Genomic DNA, 11,500 nt, shown 5'->3' with positions numbered 1-11,500 from the left:
ACACGTGTTCCACATAGGCAAATCCGTTATTTTACTGTGCGAGCTGAAAAAAAAAGGAAAAAAAGAAAAGTAAATCGGGGGCAAAATCATTATTCCACTGCATGAACAATGTTTTAGCACTAGGTTTTATGATTTATGGGCTATTTACAATCTACACACTCATTTTTACTTCTCACACATTCCTTTTAATTTACAACCGTCGCATCAAATGGATTGAAGAAGATCAATGACCAAAATTAATAAAGGTATGTGAGAGGTAAAAATGAGTATATGAATAACATTATCCTACAACTTTAGTAGTAAAAGAGAAAAACAATATGGTATATTTCTAGTGAAGCAACAAATTACAACAAAAAATGTACTCCCGCATAAAACCAAAAAATAATTTGCTTTAAGGCAGTGCCAAAGCTTTTAACCAAATACATAATATATATGCATATCTATTTGATGTGAACAAGTTTTTTGAGAACTTTTAAGAGCAGAAGGTAAGCTGTCAACTGAGGAAAATGGCCTTCTGTGTTTATGATCTTGACTTTTGCAGGACCACCAAGCTTCTTCTTCATGTAAAATGCAACCGATTTCGGAACGATAAAATCTTTTCTGGACTGGATTATGCTACTAGGAACAATAATTTGTGGCAGAATTCTTCTGAGGTCGCTCAGAAACACAACTCTAGCTACCCTTACAGCAATCCTAGGGCTCATTCTTCCCAAACTGTTTTCGAACTCGGTGATCGCACGTGTGTCGTTTACACCTATTGGTGTTGGGGCAAAACTTGGAACCCAACTTGTGAAGTTGTTCCCTATTTCGTTGAAGAGCGCATCCAGTTGTGGTCTGGTGAAGCCTCCGGTGTATGCTGTGGTGTTGAGGTACCTACAAGCAAAATAAACGTAAAACTAAGTGTCCGGTGTCGACACAATGTGGTATTGTTTACCTGTAACATGTTTACTAGTCACATATTACGCGAGACTTATTTGTGTATAATATGGTTAATACAAGGAATTTAACTGAAAAAAGGAAAAAGATATATGTTGAAGTAACTAGAGTAACATATGACGGGGACAATATACTATGAGAGATTAGTACATGGTTGGTACAGTCCGGCGTACAAAAGGAACTCAACTGTCCAAAAGACAATGGCAAGAAAATAATGATGATCGTATATGTATAAGTAATGGTATAATGTTTTTTTTTTTGTCTACTTACTGCATTATTGTATACTTATGATTGTGAAATTGTGAATATGAACTGTGCATTTATATTCATGTAAGAATAAACTTAATCATCGGTAGTTTATAATCATTGTGTACATGTGCGAGCCCCTTCTTAGCAGGGATTTCATTTCATTGTAATAGAAATGGGACGATGTGAATTTAATGTACTCGGGAGCAAAAAAGGAGGAACAATAAAACATATAAGAGGTCTATATGGTGAATACATGGTCCTATTCCTATCATTTTTGCTACAGTAAAACGGAATCCGTACTAGTAACTGATCCTTTTTATGTGTGGAGAGAGAGAGAGAGAGAGAGAGAGAGAGAGAGAGAGAGAGAGAGAGAGAGAGAGAGAGAGAGATGACCTGGGAGAGCCACTTAGTAGGATAAGGTGCTGGAAGAGTTGTGGTCTTTGAACAGAAGCGATGCATCCAACCATGGCAGTCATGGAGTGACCCAAATATACAGTCCTTTTTTAACATTGAGATGATCAAGAAGGCACACCAGGTCTTCTGCGTAAGCACTGAAGTTCGAGTACGTTTTGGGATCATAGAGTTTGGGATCAACATTTGGAGATTAAACCCAGTCAAAAACCACAACCTTGAAGTAGCATGCAAGAAATGGGATGAGGAAGTGCCAAATTGTCTGGTCTGCACGAAACCCATGAGCAAGAACCAACGTCTGAGTTTCATTTCCGTACACGAGTGTTTAGGGCTTGGACAATGCCTCCTCCATGGCACAGGGCTTCCATCTTTATAACTAGAAATGCAATAGTGAGTGAAGGGATTGTATATATATGTTTACAAACTATAAGATATTATGATGACATTTCTATAACTTTGATTTATTTGGGTTTTGGATATTGTTTGCATAAATATTGGTTCGTTTGGATGTGCTTTTAAAATGACTGAAAGCGCTTTTAGATAAAATATTTTTGGGTTCCAAAAGCACTTTAAGTGCTTTCTACAAGAAGCACTAGTTATGTGCTTCTTCCAATAAGCACTTTAAGTGCTTTTCAAGGATTTACTAGCATTTTTATTAAGGATTGTTTCAAAAAATATTTTCACCAAAAGCGCTTTCAATCATTTTAAAAGCACATCCAAACGAGCTCTATATAGGTACGGAAATGATATCACATGTTTTTTTTTTCTCATGCAAATATATGTGTATTTCTAGTCTTTGAATCGAAAATAAAACCAAAAAAATGCCAAAAATAAACAAGATTACAAATGAAGAAAGAAAAAATGTGCAAAAGTTATTTCTCTTCAAATTAGTGTACTTAATAAGATAATCAAGATATGTGTCACATTTTAATTCCGTAAGTATATGTTTCAATATTAGCAATATTACCTCCCTTCCAACTTTTTTGACGCCTTATATTAATTTTTAATATAAGATTTTGTGGTGCAACTGCAACCAATATGAAAACATAAATGCTTATATATTCAAATTTATGCATGCTTATCAATAGATTTTATATGCGATGTGGTAATTCTTAGAGAGAGAGAGAGCTCGTGGACTTATTAGCATATATTTGCAGTTATGGGAAAAAGATGTGTACGTAATATATATTGAAAGTTCCCTTCAACTTGTATGAAAAAACTGCTGAAATGTTTTGTGCTTACGTTCGTCCATCTTCTTCTCATGATGCTCAAGCTGCATGCATGTGTGAAAAAATATATATCTACGTACGTAAATGTATAGAAAATTTACAATTAAACTGAATATAAGCTTTCTGCTCGAGTTTGGATTTGGATTTCATGCGTAATGATAATATAATATATTAAATTTGTAAATTATAAGGTGTGAGTTGTTGCAGGGCACGACATCGATGCAGTTGGATATCTCAATTCTTATGGACAAAATAAAAGCTTGCTTAAATGCATTTCAACAAATTTGCCGTCCATAAAGTTGTTGTGGTTGTTGTGTTTGTATACGCTTTTTGGAGAGATTTTGTAGTGTGCCGAGTACACGTTTCGGTACATTAAGTGTAATGATACAATTGATTGTTGATTGGAATTTTTTTTTTTAAAGTTTTCAATTAATTGTATTATTACATTTAGTGTACCGTATCGTATTCCTGACACCCCAAAAATTTCTCCGCTTTTTGAATTAAATGATGAATATAATTTAGTTTCGTTTGTGTCGATTGGATAAGATGCAATCATGCAAGAGGCTGTTCTACAATTTATATATGTCCCCATTTAATAGCTTAGGTGCAAGAAAGAAACATCTACCATCTTCATCTTTCATACCCATATATGATATATTTGACATTGTTTGATGAGTAACGGCATAAGTATAGGAGTAGGTAAATTATACATTTTTTGTTGAATAATGTAATTCTACAATTAAAAACGTGACATGATATATTACTACTTATAGATGAATGGTTTCAAAATTAATAATAGCGAGGCATTTTATGATAAAATTTAAAATTTGTTAGGTTTTGCATTTGGTTAAGTTGAGATAGTGTTGGTGTGATTACTTTTGGAAATGAGATTATATCGATTTGATTAGTTGTGGACATCTGACTCAACTATGAGGTCTTGACATAGTATCAGAGAGTATTCCCATGACCTCAACCATTCTGATTGTGAACAAGACCTTGACCTTGACGACAAATCTTCTGCAAAAAAAGTTACCTATATGAAATTGGTTACACGTGTGACCCATTAAAGACATGGTTCGACGTGAGGGAGAATGTTGCAAAAAATGCAATCCTACATCAAAAACTTGACAAAACATATTACTATTTTGAATATGGTAAATTACTACTATGCATGCGATTAAGTTGGAACAATATCAGCGTGATCAGTTGCAGGCCGCTGACCCAAATATGAGATCTTGACCTACTTTAAAGTTGATAGGTATATTGATCCTCACATTCTTCTTATAATCAAAATCTCGTTGGATTGCAGAGGGTGCTATGCACCACAGTGCTAGTTCGATCCCACCGATCTCCCTCCCTTCTAATAACTAACAATTTAACCTAATAAACTTATAGTTTGTCAAAAAAACCAAAAAAAGTATAAGTGATTGGATCCTAAAGTTATAACACCTAAGTGCGAACAGTACAACTTTACCTCCTTAGTTTACATAGTCAAAACCAAAATTTATTTAAACCATCCAAGTGAAAAGATCATCAAATAGCTGAAATTTTTGGGATCCAATGGTTAATCGACTTTGAAATACATATGTTGCTCTTTTGGGGTATAACCTTTTGTTCTTAGCATCAGCTATATCAAAGTAATATGAGAGAAGAAAAAAACACTTGTATTAATGGTATTGTAACAAAAAGGGAATGCCCAAATGAATGCCCAAGTTTTATTTGAACCTATGTAACCTCTTTTTACATCCAATTTACTTTTTTCACCCATATTACTTTTAATTAAACTACCAATATCTTTTTAAACCCAAATTAACTACCTAAACTATCCTCACAAACTTAATTCAATTTATTAATTTTTCTCTACACCCATTTAGAAAATACAAATCCTAAATTTGCAAACAAAAGTTCATTTCAAGTTAGGACTACGAAAAAATTGACAAATTCATAATCTACGCAATATAATTGTCCTTGCAATTATTTTATAATAGGGTTACCAATCAATAATATTTCTTTTTTTGTTTCACTAAACTAAATTGTGAAACTATAGAAACCATGCACTGAGTTTTTTTTTGGAGAGAGCTCATCAAAGTTGAAATCAAACCACCTACTGAAGCATGGCCCTTTTCTCCATGGTTTAAAATCTCTCTCATTCTCTAGCTCTCTCTCTCTCTCTCTCTCTCTCTCTCTCTCTCTCTCTCTCTCTCTCTCTCTCTCTCTCTCTCTCTCTCTCTCTCTCTCTCTCTCTCTCTCTCTCTCTCCCATTCGTTTATTATCAGTCAATTACACTAGTACAAAAAAGACTTTGCGCGACGTAGGACCTTCGTCGCGGCTCTCTCTCTCTCTCTCTCTCTCTCCCATTCGTTTATTATCAGTCAATCACTAGTACAAAAAAGACTTTGCGCGACGTAGGACCTTCGTCGCGCAAAGTCAAAAATACGTCGCCCAAAAATTAGCGAAACGAACCTTCGTCGTGCAAGAACCGTTGCGCGAAGGCAGTGAAGGAAGGGTTTGCGCGACGCAGGACCTCCCTACGTCGCGCAAAGTTTTTTTTTTTTTTTTGTGTCATTTATATTTTTTTATTTAATTTTTAATAAATATTATAATTAAATTATTGAATATTATAATTAAATGCTAAACAATAATTAATAAACCAAGAAAAAGTAATTAATTATAGAATATATGAAAATGTACGTTTGTCCGAACAAAAAAATAAAAAACTACAAGTCTTCTAAGTTTAATACATCATGCTACTCGGTATCGTCTGGGCGAAATGGCTGGGAAGTCGAAGGTGGAGCAACATTAGGTGCTGGCATCGTCGGGATTTGGAGGCCGGACATCGCTAAGGCCTGAAGAATCATATTCATCCTCTCGCCCTGGGCCGCAACCTGACCTCTTAGGGTTGTCACTTCCTCCTTCAAGGAATTGACCTCTCCTGTGGACAATCTGGAAGAAGAGGCACCCGTTTCACGAACCCCCGCCTTCCCTGTACACCGAACAACCTTACCATGACGACGACCGAACTTCTGATCCAGGACCTCAGTCACGATCTGAACATCTGCATCCTTGGGTACAATGATGTCCTCAATCGGGGTCTCCGGGGGAAGCTGCGATGTTGCTTCTTGGAGAATAGCAGTGCTCTTTTCCACCATATCACCCTGTAATAATAAAGAAAAAACATATAATGTTTAATAACAAAATATAAATAATATTTGAACGATTCATAAAAATAAGAAAAATAACAATTACATATACTTACATAAAGCTGGTCACTGTTATCATTGTTGGGATGAACGTAAACCTGCTCGAACAGGTCAATCTGTGGGAACTTAGAACCCTCCTAAAGAAAAAAAAAACATTAAGAAAAATTTATTAATCAATAATAAAAAATAAATTGTATAAAATTTCAAAATTAATATACTTTTACCTCACGTCATGCCTCAACCCTATACGAAAAGGGCTTCGAACCGGAATGGTGGAGAAGTGTCTTTGAGTCCCGAGCTTTCTTGCCAGCAGCAGATTTCTTCTGTTAAACATACAATATATATGTTAGTGCGACTATTTGAAAGAAATTATTAAAAAAAGCTTAAATAAAATAACAAAAACAATAAATTATTATTAAAGTATTATGTACATACCAAAAATTTTGGATCCGTAAAATGTGTGCAGAGCCACTCCCAATCCTCTCGCCGTTCCTTATACTCGAGTGGGCAACCCTGTAGGCGAGCAATCTCCGGAGATTCCCATAGCTGATAATGCTTGTGAAGAGCGCTCTTCCAATCTTTGTACCGGCTTGCTAAGGTCTCCTCTAAGTAGGCACTGACCTCAGGGGACATGTCCTCCATTTCAAAAACGACCTACAAATATGAAAAACAAAATGACAAACAAAATGATCATGTATCAGAATAATTGACAACTAGTTTATAAGATATTGATAAAGTTTGTCGGTTTACAATAATAACTAGAATCTTAATTTGTTAGGAAGCAAACATAATGTTTATATTCTGAAAGATCTCAAGAGTGGGGTTCTGATCTCCCATGCGAGCCTCTTTCCACCGGTACAGAGACCAAAGGTGGAAATTCAACATTTTATAGAAAGGTTGTAACTGCACTGACTGTAACTCAAGATCAACTATTCCAGTAGCATGTTAAATGATTTGTTAGGATGTAAGCCAACTACTATTATATACACTTTACCTAAAAAGAAAAAAAGAGTCATGCATGTACAATTTAATGCAATTCCATAAAGGTAACCTATTGCATACAAGCATTTCATATCCCACTTTAACAGTCAGTTAATCACGTTGGCTTCCAAATAACTGTTACTAAGGACATGCTCTACATTTTCTTTTTCCCCCCTACATTTTCTTAGCAACCAAACAGAAATTGAGAGAAAGATCTTGACTTAACTAATCAAGATGATGGCCCTGCACTAGTTTAAGCAGAGAAAGATGTTGACTTTGCTAAAAATTAATATACTAACCTCCAAATTGTCTCGCACCAGGGTCCTTGTCTCCTCGGGAATTTTTGCCCAACTCTCCCACCGCATAGGACAAAAATTCCTAATAATAAAACCACAGCAATTAACGACGCTGTTATGCTGCTGTGAGGTAACCGCTCCACAATGTCGCTCATCATACGCAATCTTGATCAAGGAGGCAGACATACGTACAAGCTGTAGCTCCTTCAACATTCGATTGGGCCCCCTGGTGTTTTTTTTAGCTGCCCAAAAAAACTTAAATGGTAAAAACCCTAAGCTTAAATTTGTACAGAAAATTCGGCAAAACCTCCCCTAATCATAAAAGTACCTTAAAACAGTAATTCACAACCCGCAACACATTTTCACAATCATAAAAGTAATAGTTTTGAAATGAAAAGAAAATGCAACGTAGTGAGAATTAGAAAAAAAACTACCTGGTTGGGAGGCCCCATCCTCGACTCTGGAGGACGAGGAAGTGTGATCAGAAGGCTCCGGCTCGCGGCGGCGCCGGTGAGGCCGCCGTGCACTGAGGGGCTCAACTAACACTGATGACGTTGATGATACGGGCACCTGGGACGTCGTAGGAGTAGCCTCCGTAAGGGGTGTAGGCTCCCCAATCAATGGAGCACTCACGCCTGGAGCACTAGATGCTGATAATGCAGGAGCTGCATTGGACACACTCCGACGACGAGTGATCAACTGCGACATCTATACACTTTATGAACCATAAAAATATAACATTAGAAACTAACCCTTTCTTGCATTTGAAACTAATAAAATAGCAACCAAAGTAATATAAGTAATTAGAGCAATAATATCAATACAAGAATATTTAAACTAATCCTTTCTTGCATCTGAACAAACCCTAAAAGAGAATCACTATAGAAGGATCAAATTAGTTAAATCGTGGCAGTATGTGTATTTTGTGAGCAAAAATGATAGATTTTTTCACTGATTTGTTCCACCTCATGAAAGGTTTAGAATAAACTTTACATGGGATATGTGGGTTATTCTAATTAGAACACGAGCAGGGCAGCCAATCTTCTCGAAATTGATAAAAAAGAGCAAAACATTCAACATCTATATATAACTATAACATAAAAGTTATTCTAATGAGAACACGAGCAGGGCAGCCAATCTTCTCGAAACTGAATGTTTTGAGAAGCAAAAGTTTGCTACTAATTGAGATAATTAGATACCTTCTTCAGTTGTTGAGTTGGTGCTCCCACACCAGATAGCCTCTCTAATCCTTGGAGGTGCAAAGGTCGACCCTTGAAGAAACGAGGAGTTATGTCCAAGAGGAACTCCAAGAAGAGATGTGGATGCCACAGCTCCTCCTAAAGCACGCACAAGCTCTCCCTGCACAAAACCAAATAAAACCCAATTCACTAAAACCAATTCTAAAGTCCAAGAATTTACCTACACAATCCCATAAACTAAAAAAACCCAATTCCTTTTTATTACTAAATGCATATGAAAAGGTACTTAAAGGTCACCACCCATGCAAATGCAATGAGAGAAGAGATGCATGGAGGAGATAAATTCAGAACAGAGAAAAAACAACTTATGAGCAAGTGTATGTACTAAACAAGAAAGCAAAAAAAGATGCATAATCCTTCAGTAAATAATGGAGGTTCAAAGAACAAAATAGAATACCTCAGTTCAAATAAATAAACTTTAACAGCTTAATACCAATACAATACAGAAACAGCACTCTAAAGCAAAAATTGGCAAAAGTTGGGTTGTTGAAAACAATAACAAGAGTTAGGATTACCTTTTCAGATTGAATACATATGAGTGAGATACTTCAAGCCAAGACAGAGACAACATCACATTACCAGCGAACCGAAAGCCAATAGATTAGGAGACTGCTGCAATCTGGAAACACAAGAATGAATTAAAACTACTATTTTGCACCTTTTACCACCTCTAACCTTCCATCCATTAAATCATGTTTTAAGAAATGTAGACGGGTATTTAAATTTTAGCGACCTTTCAGGATTTAGGACAAACAATTGTATAGTCTTCTTTAAGCAAAGTAGGCAAAAATTAGGGTCATTGAAAACGGAATAGGAAAAAAAAAAGGAAAAAGTTACTCCTAGCTTGCCAAAGAAAGTTAGGATCAAGACCAACCAAAAGCCAGGCGTCCATATGATATGATCCTGCAAAGCCAAAAAAAAGGTCAGTAATTGAGAACACCGGGAAAACTATTCTGGTAGAAGGACGCTGCAACAAATTGGAAGATTTAGGATCCAAGAATGACATGGAAGAGGCATAATGAACCAACTGCTCCACTTTGAATACTAAAATTCAATAGTTAGGCAAGACCATAATAGTGCCTGCAATAATAAGACTAACAAAAACTAAACAAACTTCGGATACAAAATTTTGAATCCTTTATGCAAAATTTTCAGTGCAGAACAATACGATAGCTACCCTTTCAGCAAAGAAAGCAGATTAGCTACCTTTTCAGCAAAGAAAGCAGATTTGAGGGAAATTATAGAGTGAGAAAAGGGGTCTGGGAAGGGGAGGAAGGCTACGGAAGAGAGAGACCGAGTGAGAGAGAGAGAGAGAGAAGGGGTATGGGAAGAGGAGGGCGTGGGAATATTTAGTCCAAATTTATCAAAACTGGCGCTTATTTTTAATACTTGCGCCAAAATTATCAAAACTTGCGCGACGAAGGTATACAATTCACGTCGCGCAAGGTATTTTTAATTTAAAAAAATAATTATAAAAATTACTGAAAATGTGGCTTTACTCATTTTAAATTTATTTTTTTTTACATAAAACTCACAATAATATATTTTTCTAATAAAAACCTGACTAATAAATTGGTAGCTACTTAATAAATATACATATAATTTAATTTCTTAAGTGTTATACGTAAAAAAAAATTAAATTTAAATTTACTTAATAAATATATATACCATTTAACTTGATGCGATACACATTGTACGAAACTAATTTCAACGATCCAACCGTCAAACTTGTTTGTATATGCTTCGAGATCACATATACAAAAAATCGAAAAAAAAAGGTTCAGAGATCAAGTAATGGGACAAAACTTTTCGACGGTTATAAACGAAAAATCACGATTTAACGGTAGTTTAAACTCCGATTTTGATGATTTTTTACAGTTACACCCCTTGATCCTACATGAATACAACGAATTGATTCGATCGTCAATTTAAAATATTTTACACAAGTGGATATCACAAAATCTTATGTTATACTTGATGAAAGTATAAATAAAATCGAAGTGTTAGGGAATCTAACGTTTTATTGAGATACGCATTGTACGAAACTAGTATCAACGATCCAACCGTCAAACTTGTTTGTATATGCATCGAGATCGCATACGCAAAAAATCGCAAAAAACAAACCTTTAGAGATCATGTAACGGGACAAAACTTTTCGACGGTTATAAACGAAAAAATCACAATTTAACGGTTATTTTAACTCCGATTTTGATGATTTTTTACAGCTACACTCCTGGGTCCTATATGAATACAAGGAACTAATTCGATTGTCAATTTAAAATATTTACACAAGTGGATACCACAAAATCTTATGTTATACTTGATGAAAGTATAAATAAAATCGAAGTGTTAGGGAATCTAACGTTTTATTGAGATACACATTGTACGAAACTAGTTTCAACGATCCAACCGTCAAACTTGTTTGTATATGCATCGAGATCGCATACGCAAAAAATCGCAAAAAACAAACCTTCAGAGATCATGTAACGGGACAAAACTTTTCGACGGTTATAAACTAAAAAATCACAATTTAACGGTTATTTTAACTCCGATTTTGATGATTTTTTTACAGCTACACTCCTGGATCCTATATGAATACAAGGAACTAATTCGATTGTCAATTTAAAATATTTACACAAGTGGATACCACAAAATCTTATGTTATACTTGATGAAAGTATAAATAAAATCGAAGTGTTAGGGAATCTAACGTTTTATTGAGATACGCATTGTACGAAACTAGTTTCACCGATCCAACCGTCAAACTTGTTTGTATATGCATCGAGATCGCATACGAAAAAAATCGCAAAAAATAAACCTTCAGAGATCATGTAACAGGACAAAACTTTTCGACGGTTATAAACGAAAAAATCACAATTTAACGGTTATTTTAACTCCGATTTTGATGATTTTTTACAGCTACACTCCTGGATCCTATAT

General features: G+C 35.3%; 2 pseudogenes; both read right to left on the bottom strand.

The window, feature by feature from the left end:
• Window positions 1–327: 327 nt before the first annotated feature.
• LOC126593750 (strigolactone esterase D14-like) lies at window positions 328–1,964 on the bottom strand (annotated as a pseudogene).
• Window positions 1,965–5,471: 3,507 nt separating this feature from the next.
• On the bottom strand, window positions 5,472–9,554 carry LOC126591741 (uncharacterized; annotated as a pseudogene).
• Between the last annotated feature and the right edge of the window lie 1,946 nt (window positions 9,555–11,500).

This window comes from Malus sylvestris, chromosome 12 (assembly GCF_916048215.2).
Source record: "Malus sylvestris chromosome 12, drMalSylv7.2, whole genome shotgun sequence".
NCBI lineage: Eukaryota > Viridiplantae > Streptophyta > Magnoliopsida > Rosales > Rosaceae > Malus > Malus sylvestris.
This window is presented reverse-complemented; position numbering and strand designations above follow the sequence as displayed.